Raw genomic sequence first — 17397 nt, forward strand, 5'->3', positions numbered from 1 at the left:
CAAAGAACCAAAACACGCCGCAAAACATAACCAGATGTTTCATAAGAGCAAAAAAAAGCACATAATTCTGTACTAAATGCTGAAACCAGGGATTGAACCAGGGACCTTTAGATCTTCAGTCTCTAACGCTCTCCCAACTGAGCTATTTCAGATCATGAGGGTAGGAATTGTTGCCTGGTTGCAACTCTATCAAAGAACCAAAACATGCCGCAAAACATAACCAGATGTTTCATAAGAGCCAAAAAGCACATAATTCTGTACTAAATGCTGAAACCAGGGATTGAACCAGGGACCTTTAGATCTTCAGTCTAACGCTCTCCCAACTGAGCTATTTCAGCTCCATGAGGGTAGGAACTGTTGCCTGGTTGCAACTCTATCAAAGAACCAAAACACGCCGCAAAACATAACCAGATGTTTCATAAGAGCCAAAAAGCACATAATTCTGTACTAAATGCTGAAACCAGGGATTGAACCAGGGACCTTTACATCTTCGGTCTCACGCTCTCCCAACTGAGTTATTTCAGCTCCATGAGGGTGGGAACTGTTGCCTGGTTGCAACTCTATCAAAGAACCAAAACACGCCGCAAAACATAACCAGATGTTTCATAAGAGCCAAAAAGCACATAATTCTGTACTAAATGCTGAAACCAGGGATTGAACCAGGGACCTTTAGATCTTCAGTTTAACGCTCTCCCAACTGAGCTATTTCAGCTCCATGAGGGTAGGAACTGTTGCCTGGTTGCAACTCTATCAAAGAACCAAAACATGGCGCAAAACATAACCAGATGTTTCATAAGAGCCAAAAAGCACATAATTCTGTACTAAATGCTGAAACCAGGGATTGAACCAGGGACCTTTACATCTTCGGTCTCACGCTCTCCCAACTGAGTATTTCAGCTCCATGAGGGGGGAACTGTTGCCTGGTTGCAACTCTATCAAAGAACCAAAACACGCCACAAAACATAACCAGATGTTTCATAAGAGCCAAAAAGCACATAATTCTGTACTAAATGCTGAAACCAGGGATTGAACCAGGGACCTTTACATCTTCGGTCTCACGCTCTCCCAACTGAGTTATTTCAGCTCCATGAGAGGAGAAACTGTTGCCTGGTTGCAACTCTATCAAAGAACCAAAACATGCCGCAAAATATAACTGGATGTTTCATAAGAGCCAAAAAGCACATAATTCTGTACTAAATGCTAAAACCAGGGATTGAACCAAGGACCTTTAGGTCTTTGTCTAATGCTCTCCCAACTGAGCTATTTAAGATCCATGAGGGTAGGAACTGTTGCCTGGTTGCAACTCTTTCAAAGAACCAAAACATGCCGCAAAACATAACCAGATGTTTAATATGCCGAAAAAAAAACACATAATTCTGTACTAAATGCTGAAGCCAGGGATTGAACCAGGGACCTTTACATCTTCAGTCTCACGCTCTCCCAACTGAGTTATTCCAGCTCCATGAGGGGAAACTGTTGCCTGGTTGCAACTCTATCAAAGAACAAAACATGCCGCAAAACATAACCAGATGTTTCATAAGAGCCAAAAAAAGCACATAATTCTGTACTAAATGCTGAAACCAGGGATTGAACCAGGGACCTTTAGATCTTCAGTCTAACGCTCTCCCAACTGAGCTATTTCAGCTCCATGAGGGTAGGAACTGTTGCCTGGTTGCAACTCTATCAAAGAACCAAAACATGCCGCAAAACATAACCAGATGTTTCATAAGAGCCAAAAAGCACATAATTCTGTACTAAATGCTGAAACCAGGGATTGAACCAGGGACCTTTAGATCTTCAGTCTAACACTCTCCCAACTGAGCTATTTCAGATCAATGAGGGTAGGAATTGTTGCCTGGTTGCAACTCTATCAAAGAACCAAAACATGCCGCAAAACATAACCAGATGTTTCATAAGAGCCAAAAAGCACATAATTCTGTACTAAATGCTGAAACCAGGGATTGAACCAGGGACCTTTAGATCTTCAGTCTAACGCTCTCCCAACTGAGCTATTTCAGCTCCATGAGGGAGGAACTGTTGCCTGGTTGCAACTCTATCAAAGAACCAAAACACGCCGCAAAACATAACCAGATGTTTCATAAGAGCCAAAAAAGCACATAATTCTGTACTAAATGCTGAAACCAGGGATTGAACAGGGACCTTTACATCTTCGGTCTCACGCTCTCCCAACTGAGTTATTTCAGCTCCATGAGGGTGGGAACTGTTGCCTGGTTGCAACTCTATCAAAGAACCAAAAAACACGCCACAAACATAACCAGATGTTTCATAAGAGCCAAAAAGCACATAATTCTGTACTAAATGCTGAAACAGGGATTGAACCAGGGACCTTTACATCTTCGGTCTCACGCTCTCCCAACTGAGTTATTTCAGCTCCATGAGGAGAAACTGTTGCCTGGTTGCCAACTCTATCAAAGAACCAAAACATGCCGCAAAACATAACTGGATGTTTCATAAGAGCCAAAAAGCACATAATTCTGTACTAAATGCTAAAACCAGGGATTGACCAAGGGACCTTTAGGTCTTTTGTCTAATGCTCTCCCAACTGAGCTATTTAAGATCCATGAGGGTAGGAACTGTTGCCTGGTTGCAACTCTTCATAAAAGAACCAAAACATGCCGCAAAACATAACCAGATGTTTAATAAGTGCCGAAAAAAAAACACATAATTCTGTACTAAATGCTGAAGCCAGGGATTGAACCAGGGACCTTTACATCTTCAGTCTCACGCTCTCCCAACTGAGTTATTCCAGCTCCATGAGGGGAAAAACTGTTGCCTGGTTGCAACTCTATCAAAGAACCAAAACATGCCGCAAAACATAATCAGATGTTTCATTAGAGTAAAAAAAAGCAGATAATTCTGTACTAAATGCTGAAACCAGGGATTGAACCAGGGACCTTTAGATCTTCAGTCTAACGCTCTCCCAACTGAGCTATTTCAGCTCCATGAGGGTAGGAACTGTTGCCTGGTTGCAACTCTATCAAAGAACCAAAACATGGCGCAAAACATAACCAGATGTTTCATAAGAGCCAAAAAGCACATAATTCTGTACTAAATGCTGAAACCAGGGATTGAACCAGGGACCTTTGGATCTTCAGTCTAACGCGCTCCCAACTGAGCTATTTCAGATCAATGAGGGCAGGAATTGTTGCCTGGTTGCAACTCTATCAAAGAACCAAAACATGCCGCAAAACATAACCAGATGTTCATAAGAGCCAAAAAGCACATAATTCTGTACTAAATGCTGAAACCAGGGATTGAACCAGGGACCTTTCGATCTTCAGTCTAACGCTCTCCCAACTGAGCTATTCAGCTCCATGAGGGTAGGAACTGTTGCCTGGTTGCAACTCTATCAAAGAACCAAAACACGCCGCAAAACATAACAGATGTTTCATAAGAGCCAAAAAGCACATAATTCTGTACTAAATGCTGAAACCAGGGATTGAACCAGGGACCTTTACATCTTCGGTCTCACGCTCTCCCAACTGAGTTATTTCAGCTCCATGAGGGTAGGAACTGTTGCCTGGTTGCAACTCTATCAAAGAACCAAAACACGCCGCAAAACATAACCAGATGTTTCATAAGAGCCAAAAAGCACATAATTCTGTACTAAATGCTGAAACCAGGGATTGAACCAGGGACCTTTAGATCTTCAGTCTAACGCTCTCCCAACTGAGCTATTTCAGCTCATGAGGGTAGGAACTGTTGCCTGGTTGCAACTCTATCAAAGAACCAAAACATGGCGCAAAACATAACCAGATGTTTCATAAGAGCCAAAAAGCACATAATTCTGTACTAAATGCTGAAACCAGGGATTGAACCAGGGACCTTTACATCTTCAGTCTCCGCTCTCCCAAGTGAGTTTTTTCAGCTCCATGAGGGTGGGAAATGTTGCCTGGTTGCAACTCTATCAAAGAACCAAAACACGCCACAAAACATAACCAGATGTTTCATAAGAGCCAAAAAGCACATAATTTTGTAACTAAATGCTGAAACCAGGGATTGAACCAGGGACCTTTAGATCTTCAGTCTAACGCTCTCCCAACTGAGCTATTTCAGATCAATGAGGGTAGGAATTGTTGCCTGGTTGCAACTCTATCAAAGAACCAAAACATGCCGCAAAACATAACCAGATGTTTCATAAGAGCCAAAAAGCACATAATTCTGTACTAAATGCTGAAACCAGGGATTGAACCAGGGACCTTTAGATCTTCAGTCTAACGCTCTCCCAACTGAGCTATTTCAGCTCCATGAGGGTAGGAACTGTTGCCTGGTTGCAACTCTATCAAAGAACCAAAACACGCCGCACAAAACATAACCAGATGTTTCAAAGAGCCAAAAAGCACATAATTCTTACTAAATGCTGAAACCGGGATCTTACATCTTCGGTCTCACGCTTCCCCAACTGAGTTATTCAGCTCCATGAGGGTGGGAACTGTTGCCTGGTTGTGCAACTCTATCAAGAACCAAAAACACGCGCACCGCAAAACATAACCAGATGTTTCATAAGAGCCAAAAAAGCACATAATTCTGTACTCAATGCTGAAACCAGGGATTGAACCAGGGACCTTTAGATCTTCAGTCTAACGCTCTCCAACTGACATATTTCAGCTCCATGAGGGTTGGAACTGTTGCCTGGTTGCAACTCTATCAAAGAACCAAAACATGCCGCAAAACATAACCAGATGTTTCATAAGAGCCAAAAAGCACATAATTCTGTACTAAATGCTGAAACCAGGGATTGAACCAAGGACCTTTACATCTCGGTCTCACGCTCTCCCAACTGAGTTATTTCAGCTCCATGAGGGTGGGAACTGTTGCCTGGTTGCAACTCTATCAAAGAACCAAAACACGCCACAAAACATAACCAGATGTTTCATAAGAGCCAAAAAGCACATAATTCTGTACTAAATGCTGAAACCAGGGATTGAACCAGGGACCTTTAGATCTTCAGTCTAACGCTCTCCCAACTGAGCTATTTCAGCTCCATGAGGGTAGGAACTGTTGCCTGGTTGCAACTCTATCAAAGAACCAAAACACGCCGCAAAACATAACCAGATGTTTCATAAGAGCCAAAAAGCACATAATTCTGTACTAAATGCTGAAACCAGGGATTGAACCAGGGACCTTTACATCTTCGGTCTCACGCTCTCCCAACTGAGTTATTTCAGCTCCATGAGGGTGGGAACTGTTGCCTGGTTGCAACTCTATCAAAGAACCAAAACACGCCACAAAACATAACCAGATGTTTCATAAGAGCCAAAAAGCACATAATTCTGTACTAAATGCTGAAACCAGGGATTGAACCAGGGACCTTTAGATCTTCAGTCTAACGCTCTCCCAAATGAGCTATTTCAGCTCCATGAAGGTAAGAACTGTTGCCTCGTTGCAACTCTATCAAAGAACCAAAACATGCCGGAAAACATAACCAGATATTTAATAAGAGCCAAAAAGCACATAATTCTGTACTAAATGCTGAAACCAGGGATTGAACCAGGGACCTTTACATCTTCGGTCTCACGCTCTCCCAACTGAGTTATTTCAGCTCCATGAGGGGAGAAACTGTTGCCTGGTTGCAACTCTATCAAAGAACCAAAACATGCCGCAAAATATAACTGGATGTTTCATAAGAGCCAAAAAGCACATAATTCTGTACTAAATGCTAAAACCAGGGATTGAACCAAGGACCTTTAGGTCTTTTGTCTAATGCTCTCCCAACTGAGCTATTTAAGATCCATGAGGGTAGGAACTGTTGCCTGGTTGCAACTCTTTCAAAGAACCAAAACATGCCGCAAAACATAACCAGATGTTTAATAAGTGCCGAAAAAAAAACACATAATTCTGTACTAAATGCTGAAGCCAGGGATTGAACCAGGGACCTTTACATCTTCAGTCTCACGCTCTCCCAACTGAGTTATTCCAGCTCCATGAGGGGAAAAACTGTTGCCTGGTTGCAACTCTATCAAAGAACCAAAACATGCCGCAAAACATAATCAGATGTTTCATTAGAGTAAAAAAAAGCAGATAATTCTGTACTAAATGCTGAAACCAGGGATTGAACCAGGGACCTTTAGATCTTCAGTGTAACACGCTCCCAACTGAGCTATTTCAGGTCGATGAGGCTAGGAACTGTTGCCTGGTTGCAACTCTATCAAAGAACCAAAACATGCCGCAAAACATAACCAGATGTTTCATAAGAGCCAAAAAAGCACATATTCTGTACTAAATGCTGAAGCCAGGGATTGAACCAGGGACCTTTAGATCTTCAGTCTAACGCTCTCCCAACTGAGCTATTTCAGCTCCATGAGGGTAGGAACTGTTGCCTGGTTGCAACCCTGTCAAATAACGAAAACATGCCGGAAAACATAACCAGATGTTTAATAAGAGCCAAAAAGCACATAATTCTGTACTAAATGCTGAAACCAGGGATTGAACCAGGGACCTTTACATCTTCGGTCTCACGCTCTCCCAACTGAGATAATACCCTTACCCTTACAAGGGTCGCGGGGAGTGCTGTAGCCTATCACAGCTGTCAACAGGCAGGAGGCAGGGTACATCCTGAACTGGTTGCCAGCCAATCCCAGGGCACATTGAAACAAACAGACACACTCACAATCACACCTTGGAGCAAATTAGAGTGTCCAATTAATATTACATGTTTTTGGAAAAAAAATCCACGCAGGCAGGGAGAGAACATGCAAACTACACACAGGTGGGTCCGGGATTGAACACGGGACCTCAGAACTGTGAGGCCAATGTTTAACCAACTGATCCACCATTCCAGCAATCTTAATAAATAACAAATCAATAAGCAATAAATAAAGTATGACTCACTTTGCTTGTACAGGATATCAAATCCATTCCCCCCATTAAAAGAAATTAATGTCTTTCGACCATTGGGAACCTTCTATTAACAAAATGCTCTCAACTTCTAGCAAATGTGGCCCGAGGCAAATGGCCAAAGTGAAAAACTGCAAAGCTGAGGGACTCTGGAGGATCACGAGCAGCTCCAGTATCAGATCGTGATGACATGATGTCACACTCTCCTCACTGATGACGACATGATAAAAAGTCCAAACGTGATATAACATGTCACACTAACTTCAAATTTTCTCTGTGAGGGAAAAGTTTTAAAAAATAGCAAATGAAATGAGAAGACTTCCTGAAGAGAAACCTTTTCCCTGCTCAGTTTGTGGTTAGATTCTCTCCTCCAGGTCGTTTTGATAAACACAACACGGGGTGTGTGGCACACACACACACACACACACTCACATATAGAAGAGACTTGTTTCACATATAATTTTCTAGTATTTGTTTGTGCATCATTCTGTGTTGTGTATTGCTTTGTTTTGTTTTTTTAAATAAGGCTGGATTGTCAAATTGTCCCTTATCATCTTGTCGCAATCGTGCCTTGTATCGACTCTAGATCGTCTTTTAATCAATTTGTATCGTCTTATACCGTCAGATTTGCTTGGTTGAAGGCAGGGAGCGTGATGGCGACGTCAGACACTCATCCACAAAGCCAAATCTCCATGAAGCACAGAGATGCAGAACCTCCAAAGTTTTGTTCAGAAACTGCATGAAATCAAGTTTTTGAGCATCTCATGTGCAAAAAAACTCCCCTCAAAAATAGGAGAAAATTGCTCACTGACTTGTAAGACAAATTCTGTGCAAACTTTTTTGACACTGATTCACCGGTCGGGCATGTCAGTGACTTGTATTGCCAATTATATACCCGACTGTTGAGCTTACACCTCCACAGGATACTCTTCACAATGGCTCTGTGGCGCAACGGTAGCGCATCTGACTCTAGATCAGAAGGTTCTGTGTTCAAGTCACATCAGGGTCATTTCTTTGGCATTCTGATGGATATCAAAGGTTCTCCTTTCAATTCACATCCCATTCCACTAGAAAAAACATTACATGGGTTTGGAGCTGACTCCTTCAGCATTTTTATGACTTCTGCTTTTGTCAGTTCATTTGTCACTGAGGTGTAAACTTGAAGTTATTGGGTGAAAATCCAAATGTCCACTTCTTCCAAGTTTGTCGTCATTCAAAATTTCACCTTTGATGTTTGTATTCATGAAGCAACTGCTGAAAATAGCTGAGAAGCGTTACCATTGCTCAGTCTTCACCACTTTGAGTGTGTTTACCATGGTCACAACTGACATAATTTTCACATTCACCAACATTCCTGTTGTTTGTGAGACTCCTGAGTGGAAGAGTTTGAGAGTAATTGTGAAGAGAAATCTGTGAATCTGTCTCTCTTATAAAACAGAGAGAAGATTAAACCAGGTTGAGACCAGCCAACGTGCGTGTCGTCTCATTCATCATCCCAAAAAAATACACAACGCAGAACCGCTACACAGGCATGGGGAGAACATGAAATCTCTCCACAGGGAGGGCTGGGAATGAAACTTGGACCTCAGAACCATGAGGCAAATGATTTACAGTTGTGGTACCGTGCCGCCCATCAGCTCTCCTTTGGCTTGTTGGTCTTGTGCAATGATTCTCAATTGTTTCCTGTTACAAGATCCCCAGAAAAAAAAAAAAATCAGAGCCCCCCAGAGTACACCTCAATGTAACATTGTATATAAAACATAATAATGTAATCCTAATAAAACATTAAGGAAGCAACAAAGGAATGAAATGTTGCTCAATTTACGATAAATAATACTGCCAGAGGGCAAACATGCAGTAAAGGGCAGGTGCGTTTACACAATTAAATAAAAACCAGATGAGACTGAGAGTCATTGTTAGTGTAATAGTACACATACACACACACACACCAACACCACACACACACACACACACACACACACACACACACACACACGCACACCACACACACGCACACACACACGCACACACACACACACGCCTAACTCTGGTGTGGGCAGCATAGGTTTGATTCCTGCTCAGTGATGGTGCCAATTATGTCCCCTGTGACTGACTGGCAACCAGCTCATAGTGTCTTTTGTGTGGTGTTAGCTGGGATGGGCTCCAGCACTCCTGTGACCGTTGTGGGGATAAGTGGCTAAGAAAATGGATGGATCATTCATACACATAATCGGGAATGCAAAACCGGAGCTACTTTTGTTTTCACACGTGCACACTTTTTCACCCCATGACTACAACGATTATGAATAATAAACCCACAGTGCATTGCACATTTCACATGCCATTAAAGTGTATCCCTTTCCGGGTCAACGGAAGCCGATATTCTCCTCGGGGGACCAGCGGTTCAGAACCACAGACGAAAAAGAGTTCGCTTGATCTCTGTGTGGGTTTTGTCCGGCCATTCTGGTTTCCTTCCATGCCATGAAAACCTCAATGGTTGATTAATTTTTTAGTATTTTTTTTTCTTAATTTAAGATTAAGAGTTATCATCATCATCTACCTTTTTTCCCTTTTTAAGTAGTTAATTAATTAAACACTTCAACTGGGAATGAAAGGAGAGTGTAAATGAACTGCGCAGTGCTGTACATGAATGGCTTTAACTCTGAAACTGGAAATTAAAGATTATCTAGAAAATATTCAACTAAGTTCCTTAAACGCTGGAACAGAAATGGACACAATTTTCAAATGATCCTACTTTGCCTGACGATGGCAGTTGGGGGTCGGCAGGATGGGACTTGAGAGGTGAGGTGGGGGGACTGAGAGGTGAGGTCTGCAGCCAGACTCTCTCAAGTGCACGAGGACCAGGAAACCAAGAAAAAGGAAAGGAAAAGCAAACTGAGCGTCCAGGCAGCTGACTGCCACTAAGATTTTGTTGTTTTTGTGTCTCAACACTAATTCCTCTTGAGTGTTGTTTTGATTTCTGTTATTTGCCTGAACTTAACTTTCCAAGGAAAGTCAGACCTCAAAACTTGTTTCTTCTGAATGAGAATGAAATTTTTTTTTTCTGAAAAAGTGTCATGTATTTTTTTTTGCAGTCAAACAACATGGTAGTTTCCAGTACAGCAGTTCTCATTTGTCCTCTGCTTCCTTCCTTCCTGCCTTGTTTACTTCCTTCTTTTTCTCCTTCATTCATTCATTGCTTCCTCCAATCATTATCTTTGTTCCTTCCCTTCCTTGTTCCAATGTTTTTTCCTTCTTACCTTTTTCACATGATTTTATCCTTGTTTTTCTTCCTCAATTCATTCTTTGCTTCCTTCCCACCTTGTTTCCTTCCTTCCTCATTTTTTTGTGTGTTCCCTCCTTCTTTTCTTCCTTCTGACAACAGCTCTCTTACAAGCAAGCAACAAAATACTACCTGTTTCCACCCGGTCTCGAACCGGGGACCTTTTGCGTGTAAGGCAAACGTGATAACCACTACACTATAGAAACAACTGCACTGGGCATCTTGTAGACCTTGATCACCATCAGGGCTGCAACTAAGGAGAATCATATATCCATCCACTCAGTTCGCATGTTCTCCCCGTGCTTGCGTGGCTTTTTCTGCCGCATCCCACTCTAAATTGGCCCAAGGTGTAATTGTGAGTGTGGCTGTTTGTCTCAATATCCCCTGTGATTGGCTGGCAACCAGTTCGGGGTGTACCCTGCCTCCTGCCTGTTGACAGCTGGAATCGGCTCCAGCACTCCCCGTGACCCTCGTGAGGATAAACGGCAAAGAAAATGAATGGATGGAGAAAAGAGAGTCATCCCCAACACATCCAGGAGGAAGAAGTCATCAGGTCTTCATGAGGAAATAGAAGACTCATCTTTATTTTCATGAACCTGCAAGCATATACACAACATTTGTTGTCTGCATTTTACTCATCACAGTGAACACACACACTTGTTAGTGGAACACACTGGAGCAACTGGGGAGCAGTTCAGGGTATCTGTTCTTGCTCATGGACACAACAGCAGTGAGTTTGGGTGGGGTCTTGAACCTACTTGGTTGGTTTCCCCATGGTGGCAGTCCAGGTAAACCATTAGTCCAGGCCCATTAATTTGGGTCGATGTGAAAAGTTGAAACCACCAAAAAAATTGTCGAGCATTTAGTGTAAAAATAAAAAAAATAATAAAAAATCATTAATGAAAAGACTTGGCACACATCTACCCACATGCTGAGTTTGCATGTTTTCTTTCTCTCTTTCTTGGTCCTCTTGCACTCGACAGAGTCTGGCTGCAAACCTCACCTCTTCGGGCCCCCACCTCACATCTCAATTCCCATCCTGCAGCCCTCAACCGCCACCGTCAGGCAGGGAATGAAGTAGAATAATTTTGTGTAATATTTGTCCTTCCACAAAAACCATATCAAAAACAAAAATTATTTCTCTCCCCATCTTTTTCCAATCTCATCCGTTTTTGAAAAAGATCCAGCAAGCCACGAGGATGGCGCTAAAAAAAAAGCTCAAGAAATATGGGTTGCCACCGCCTGGTCTGATTCCATGATTCTAAAAACATCAAGTGCTGGATCTAGCGGCTCGTTGGTCTAGGGGTATGATTCTCGCTTTGGGTGCGAGAGGTCCTGGGTTCAAATCCCGGACGAGCCCATATGAAAGTTCTTCTTTGACAATTTCTTGTTGTTGCATGGTCTATACGTTCATACACCCCCCCCCCTCGCCGCCACTGGTCGAACACGACAGAGTGCTTAAAAAGTGCAAATTATGGAAGAAAAAAAAAAAGTCTGGCCACTCCTGCATGTATAATCTCAACATCTAAACCAACTCCTCAGAAAATCAAATCGCCTAGGTCCATATAATATGACTGTTATTGTTTGTCCTTAGTGCCACTCCCCCTCTATAACACTTCAAGACCGGGGTTCGATTCCCTGACGGCGAGATAATGTTTCCTTTGCTTCTCGACGGGCTCTTCTTCCCGCTAAGCAAGCCGAGCTGTTTTGTTTCCAAACAGGGACCTTACGCGGATCAAACGAATATCACAACACCACTTCTACAGAACTGAAATTGTTGCTCATGTGTCGTTTGTTAGTAGGACCAGCAAATTGCTTCACTCGCCGAATTTGCGTCCGGGACTACAGTCGCCTGAAAGTGCAAAACGTAACAAATCGCAAAACATTTTAACCTTCCAGAAAACACAAAGCAAACAAGAAAATAATTAAAATTACAAGAACAACACGAAGAAAGCTAGCTGAGGTACTTCTACATACCTGTGTTTGGTGGGTGACAGACGAAATGACGCGGCCCTCCAAGGCTGTAAAGCTTTTTGGGATGAGAGTGGCTCGAGGGACAAAGTGGCTCTTTGGTCTAGAGTTAAGATTCTCGCTTTGGATGTGGTCCCAGTCTCAACTCCCGGGCGATCCCTGCTATGCAGTCTGTAGTGGATCAGTGTGCTCTAAAATCTTACCTTGCTGTCTTTCTCAAGGTAGCCTGTGTAGTAAGTAAAGGGCCCATTTTTGTTTAGGGTGTCATCCAAATGATCATTGAGTTATGTGGTTATGTTCTTCATTGTTGGTGATGACTTATGAAGTCATCCGCTCTTTTGTGTTGGTTGTTGTTCTTGGGGAACACTTCTTAAGGAGAGCAGCACTGAAAGAGGTCCTGAGGTTGAAATTCCCGACAAGCTCTCTTTGGAAATGTCAACGGCCAGGAATCCTTTGCCACGATCAAACAGTGGCCTGCATGACAGGTGATCATCTTTTTCATTTCTGTGGGCCTTGTTCTTGTGGTATGCTTTTCAATTACCTATGACCTTGAGAAGTCCAGTTTTCAAGTCCCAGAAAAAACCTTTTGCCCAAATTTCCATTAGCTGATCAGGGTTTCGTCAACTTCACCTTTTTGTTTACCACAAAAAGTCAAGGCTTCTTTACAGTCTAGTTCAATCAATCATTTCATATAGACACAAAATTATTGGGAAACAAGGCATGAATAACTTTGTGTATTTCGGGACCCTACTGATTTATTACATTTGCCCACTGGAGGCTTTTTGAATAGAGCTCGTGCACGTGACGTAACAATTTGGATGGCGCCAAATTGCCAGTCAAATCAAGCTGCTCTGCCAATTTTTCTCAAATGGTATGTCATTACTTTTGATACCAAACATTAACATTTAATAAAAGCTTCTTGACCACTTCGATTCTCACTGCAAACTTGTTTCTGAGCCCATTACTTGAAGAATTTCAAACTGAGGAGGAAAATGGATTCTCAACAGTGTGTTTTCTCATGAGTCATTTGCTTTTACTCTCTAAAGTTTTCCCACACAGAACATTTCCATTGATTTTTATCAGTATGACATCACATTTGGACTTTTTAATCATATCATCATCATCTGAGTGAGGAGAAAGTGACCTAATGTCATCACTATCTGATCGTGGAGTGAAGAGGCCATCTGCTTGTGATCATCCACAGTGCCCAAATTTGAAATTTTTCACTTTGGCCTTGTCGCTTGGGTCATTTCTTGTTTTGTTTTGCCAGAATTTTTGTTTTGGGGGATTCCAATGGATAAAAGACATTTTAATTCTTTTTAATGGGGAAATGGATTTGTGTTGTATAGCAAATGGAACCAGCCTCACTGTTGGATGTACATTTTATTCACAATCACAAATACATTTTACCACCAAATGTCAGATTCCTTCCAATCTGTTTCAAACAATCATTCACTTAATTGATATTGACACCACTAAAGCATTGGGCAAAAAGCATGCATGCTCAAGAAAATTTATATTATCGGGACATTTTGGATCAACAAAGTCAAACATGAAAAAGCATTGGTATAACTGGTCTGGGAAAAAGAATGTACCATATTATGAAATGGCAGTAATTGGTCATTTAATACATCATTGCTCTCAGATAGAACCCCCTCACCTTCAAAATTAAAACTTTTCAAGAAATTAAATGAAAAAAAACACCTTCTTAAGATCAGCTTTCGAAACACCACTTTGTAAAAGTTGGTAGTGTTTCATATATTGTTGCATCGCATGAACAACAGCCCATACCCCAAAATGTTGTTGCCTCACACATTTACTGTGCTTTTTTTGTTTCAAGCAAATTTATGGAATGGGATGATCAGAATGTCATCATAAAAATAACACAAAGACTGCAGATTAATGATCCCATCCTTGCAAGCCTCACGCAAGAAAGGTCGTCACCAGTCATCAACAAAATATATGCAGACATTTCCACTCAAGGCAGCTTCATACGATGAAAAGGAGCTTGGGAACACCCTGAACTGGTTGCCAGGCAATCGCATGGTACATGGAGACAAACAGCCACAGTCACAATCACACCTCGAGGCAATTTAAAGTGTCCAATTAATGTTGCATGTTTTGGGAATATGGGAGGAAACTGGAGTGCCAGGAAAGAAAAACCTACACATGCACAGGAAGAACATGCAAACGCCAAACAGGCGAGGCTGGGATTGAACCCTGGTCCTCAGAAATGTGAGGCCAACATTTCACAGCGTCGCCCACCGTGCCGCCCAATTCATACGGATTTGTCTTAATTTCCATACTTTTTTAATTTTGTCATGACCATTATTGCAGTTACTGGACAGTTATTGCAGTGTTATTTAATTGAAGAATATACCATGACTCTAATTGTTCATAAAATTAGAGTTTCAATGTTTATTTATGAAATAAAATAATAGGATGATGTGGGGAGTGACATGAATCCAAAAGCGTTTGGGATGGTATTCTGGATCAAATATTAATGAATATTTTTAGGAACGCAGTAAAATGTTGAGATGATTCACTTGATTATGATCATGCAGATCAAATCTTTCAGTTTCACTGGTGCTGGCTAAGCATCCTGCAGGGTTTCAGCCTTGTTGCCATGGTGACAGATTTAGAAAGACAACCTTGGCAGCTTTCAACAGCCGTGATCGTATAGTGGTTAGTACTCTGCGTTGTGGTCGCAGCAACCCCGGTTCGAATCCGGGTCACGGCAGGGACGAATCTGTGAAGCTGAATTTTTGATTGATATTTGCATGAATCCCTTTTGATTTACAAAAATAAATGAACTAAAGACAATTATGGAAGTAATTCATTGCCATCACAATACAAATTCAAAATTCTAGCATGGAATTTTTTTAACACTGTAATCCAATGTAAAAAATTCAACGTGTGTATGTGTATGTGATTTATTTGTGTGATAGAGACAAATAAGTATTTGAACACTTGTCTATCAGCTAGAATTCTCACTCTCAAAGACCTGTTAGGCCGCCTTTAAAAGTCCACCTCCCCTCCATGTATTATCCTGAATCAGATGTACCTGTGTGAGGTCATTTGCTGCAGAAAGACATATTTCATGATTCAATTGATGCATGTAATTACTTTAAAATGGAAGATGCGGTTGATAAAGGAGTTCTTGAGGTATCAAGAAAAAATATATATATATTTGTGATCGAATCTTCAAAGAAGACATTTCAGGTGAACATACCGAAAACATCATTCTGAACTGGCTTTGATACCACATGCAAAAAGCTAAACGAGCTAGCCAGGAGTTGAACCTAGAATCTTGTGCACTGTAGTCAGACGCGTTATCCATTGCGCCACTAGCCCTTCACAAAACTGCATCTTCTGCAAACCCATCTATACAATTTTCACTGTCCCACACCCGCCAAATAACATCATCGAAAAAGGCGACTGAGGGGCTTGATACCTGCTGTGACCTGGAATTGAACAAGGATTGCGTGGCAACAAAGCAGAGAACTAACCACTACGTGATCAAAGCTTTGTGGAAACTGCCACGAAAGTTGTCTGTAAAAAGCTGTTGGCTGTAGTGAGAATGCTTAACAATCCAGGACTGACCCAATCTAGGGAATGCCAAGTCAGATCGTCTCGTGGTAAGGACGCGGTGCTTTCATTGGCACGGGCCAAGTTCGTCTCCGGGTCGTGACAGGCAAATTCCTAAATTCTCTTGTTTAGTCAAGTGATGATCAAGATTGACAATTCTGTGGATTAACCTGTTTTATTGGCAAAAACATCGACTTCAGTATTATATATGGATCCTCTACGCCAAGTGTCTCTAATGTTTCCAGGTACCTGTATTTATCATCACCTTCTAAATGTTTAACGGTCTTGGACAAACTCTGGGTGTCGTTGCTATAAGACATATTTTTGTTTTGTCTTAACGGACTTAGCATTGAACAATCCTTTGTTTTACTGGCAATATGGTGACGTAAACAAAAGTCACATGATTTTATGACGGCGTGAAAGTGGACAAGAGATATAACATGAGTCAGTTAGTTCAATGTCCTGTGCAGGTCTTTCCATAGTGTAGTGGTTATCACGTTTGCCTTACACGCAAGAGGTCCCTGGTTCGAGACCGAGTGGAAACATGCAGTCTTTTGCTTGCTCGTGAGAGAGCTGTTGTTGGATGGAAGAAAAGAAGGAAGAAACACACATTAAAATGACGAAGGAACAGAACAGGAAATGACGAAGAGAGGAAAAACAGGGAAGCAAAGAATGAATTGAGGAAGAAAAACAAGGATAAAATGATGGGAAAAAGGTTGGAAGGAACGAGGCAAAAACACTGGAACAAGGAAGGAAGAAAGCAAACAAGGATTGGAGGAACGAAGGAAGGACGGGGCAAACGAGATAAGTGCTGCACTGGAAACTACGATGTTGTTTGACTGCAAAAAAAAAAGAAACGTGTTCAGGTCTGACTTTCATTGGAAATTTACGTTCAAGTGAAAAACAGAACTCAAAAGAACACTACAGGAATTAGTGTTGAGGCACAAAAACAAAATCTTCTTTTTCTTTCGGTTTGTCCAGTGATTGGTCGCCACAACGTGTCATCTTTCTCCATTTAAGCCCATCTCATACATCTCCCTCTCTAACCCCAAATGCCTTCATGTCTTCCCTCACAACATCCCATCAACCTGTTCTATGGTCTTCCTCTCGCTCTTTTGCCTGGCAGCTCCATCCTCAGCACCCTTCTACCAACATACTCACTCTCTCACCTCTGAACATGTCCAAACCATCAAAGTCTGCTCTCCATGGCTGGCCTCACCACTGTTTTATAAATTTTGCCCTTCATCCTGACGGATACTCTTCTGTCACATAACACACCAGACACCTTCTGCCAACTGTTCCGCCCCGCTTGGACCCATTTCTTCACTTCCTTGCTACAGTCTCCATTGCTCTGTATTGTTGACCCAAAGTATTTGAAGTCGTCCACCTTCGCTATCTCTTCTCCCTGGAGCTTCACTCTTCCTCCTCCGCCCCTCTCATTCACGCACATATATTCAGTTTTACTTCGGCTAATCTTCATTCCTCTCCTTTCCCGTGCGTACCTCCTCTTCCCATCAACTCCATGATAAAATAATTTAAACACTGCACCTAAACTTCGAGCATTACTCTCATTCCACTTGCTCTCTTGGCTGCACAATATATCAACCTTTCTCCTAATCATCATGTCAACTAACTCCTGAGCTTTTCCTGTCATAGTCCCAACATTCAAAGTCCCTACATACAACTGTAGGTTTTGT

The 17397-nt window shown here is 41.9% G+C and overlaps 1 long non-coding RNA gene and 16 other non-coding genes across 17 annotated transcripts in view; 4 read left to right on the plus strand and 13 right to left on the minus strand.

Annotated features, from left to right (window-relative positions):
- Window positions 1-17397, plus strand: part of LOC133493528 (uncharacterized) — a 52135-nt gene that overhangs the window by 22096 nt on the left and 12642 nt on the right. The gene's annotated exons all lie outside the window — the stretch shown is intronic.
- On the minus strand, window positions 266-338 carry trnaf-gaa (transfer RNA phenylalanine (anticodon GAA)). Its single transcript has one exon. It is a non-coding gene; the product is annotated as a tRNA-Phe (tRNA).
- On the minus strand, window positions 640-712 carry trnaf-gaa (transfer RNA phenylalanine (anticodon GAA)). Its single transcript has one exon. It is a non-coding gene; the product is annotated as a tRNA-Phe (tRNA).
- Window positions 1573-1645, minus strand: trnaf-gaa (transfer RNA phenylalanine (anticodon GAA)). The gene has a single exon. It is a non-coding gene; the product is annotated as a tRNA-Phe (tRNA).
- On the minus strand, window positions 1760-1832 carry trnaf-gaa (transfer RNA phenylalanine (anticodon GAA)). Its single transcript has one exon. It is a non-coding gene; the product is annotated as a tRNA-Phe (tRNA).
- On the minus strand, window positions 1947-2019 carry trnaf-gaa (transfer RNA phenylalanine (anticodon GAA)). The gene has a single exon. It is a non-coding gene; the product is annotated as a tRNA-Phe (tRNA).
- On the minus strand, window positions 2888-2960 carry trnaf-gaa (transfer RNA phenylalanine (anticodon GAA)). Its single transcript has one exon. It is a non-coding gene; the product is annotated as a tRNA-Phe (tRNA).
- trnaf-gaa (transfer RNA phenylalanine (anticodon GAA)) lies at window positions 3633-3705 on the minus strand. Its single transcript has one exon. It is a non-coding gene; the product is annotated as a tRNA-Phe (tRNA).
- trnaf-gaa (transfer RNA phenylalanine (anticodon GAA)) lies at window positions 4006-4078 on the minus strand. Its single transcript has one exon. It is a non-coding gene; the product is annotated as a tRNA-Phe (tRNA).
- Window positions 4193-4265, minus strand: trnaf-gaa (transfer RNA phenylalanine (anticodon GAA)). The gene has a single exon. It is a non-coding gene; the product is annotated as a tRNA-Phe (tRNA).
- trnaf-gaa (transfer RNA phenylalanine (anticodon GAA)) lies at window positions 4931-5003 on the minus strand. The gene has a single exon. It is a non-coding gene; the product is annotated as a tRNA-Phe (tRNA).
- trnaf-gaa (transfer RNA phenylalanine (anticodon GAA)) lies at window positions 5305-5377 on the minus strand. Its single transcript has one exon. It is a non-coding gene; the product is annotated as a tRNA-Phe (tRNA).
- On the minus strand, window positions 6246-6318 carry trnaf-gaa (transfer RNA phenylalanine (anticodon GAA)). Its single transcript has one exon. It is a non-coding gene; the product is annotated as a tRNA-Phe (tRNA).
- On the minus strand, window positions 10275-10347 carry trnav-uac (transfer RNA valine (anticodon UAC)). Its single transcript has one exon. It is a non-coding gene; the product is annotated as a tRNA-Val (tRNA).
- On the plus strand, window positions 11430-11501 carry trnap-ugg (transfer RNA proline (anticodon UGG)). Its single transcript has one exon. It is a non-coding gene; the product is annotated as a tRNA-Pro (tRNA).
- On the plus strand, window positions 14781-14852 carry trnah-gug (transfer RNA histidin (anticodon GUG)). The gene has a single exon. It is a non-coding gene; the product is annotated as a tRNA-His (tRNA).
- Window positions 16173-16245, plus strand: trnav-uac (transfer RNA valine (anticodon UAC)). The gene has a single exon. It is a non-coding gene; the product is annotated as a tRNA-Val (tRNA).

The sequence above is a fragment of the Syngnathoides biaculeatus genome, chromosome 20 (genome assembly GCF_019802595.1).
Source record: "Syngnathoides biaculeatus isolate LvHL_M chromosome 20, ASM1980259v1, whole genome shotgun sequence".
Classification (NCBI taxonomy): domain Eukaryota; kingdom Metazoa; phylum Chordata; class Actinopteri; order Syngnathiformes; family Syngnathidae; genus Syngnathoides; species Syngnathoides biaculeatus.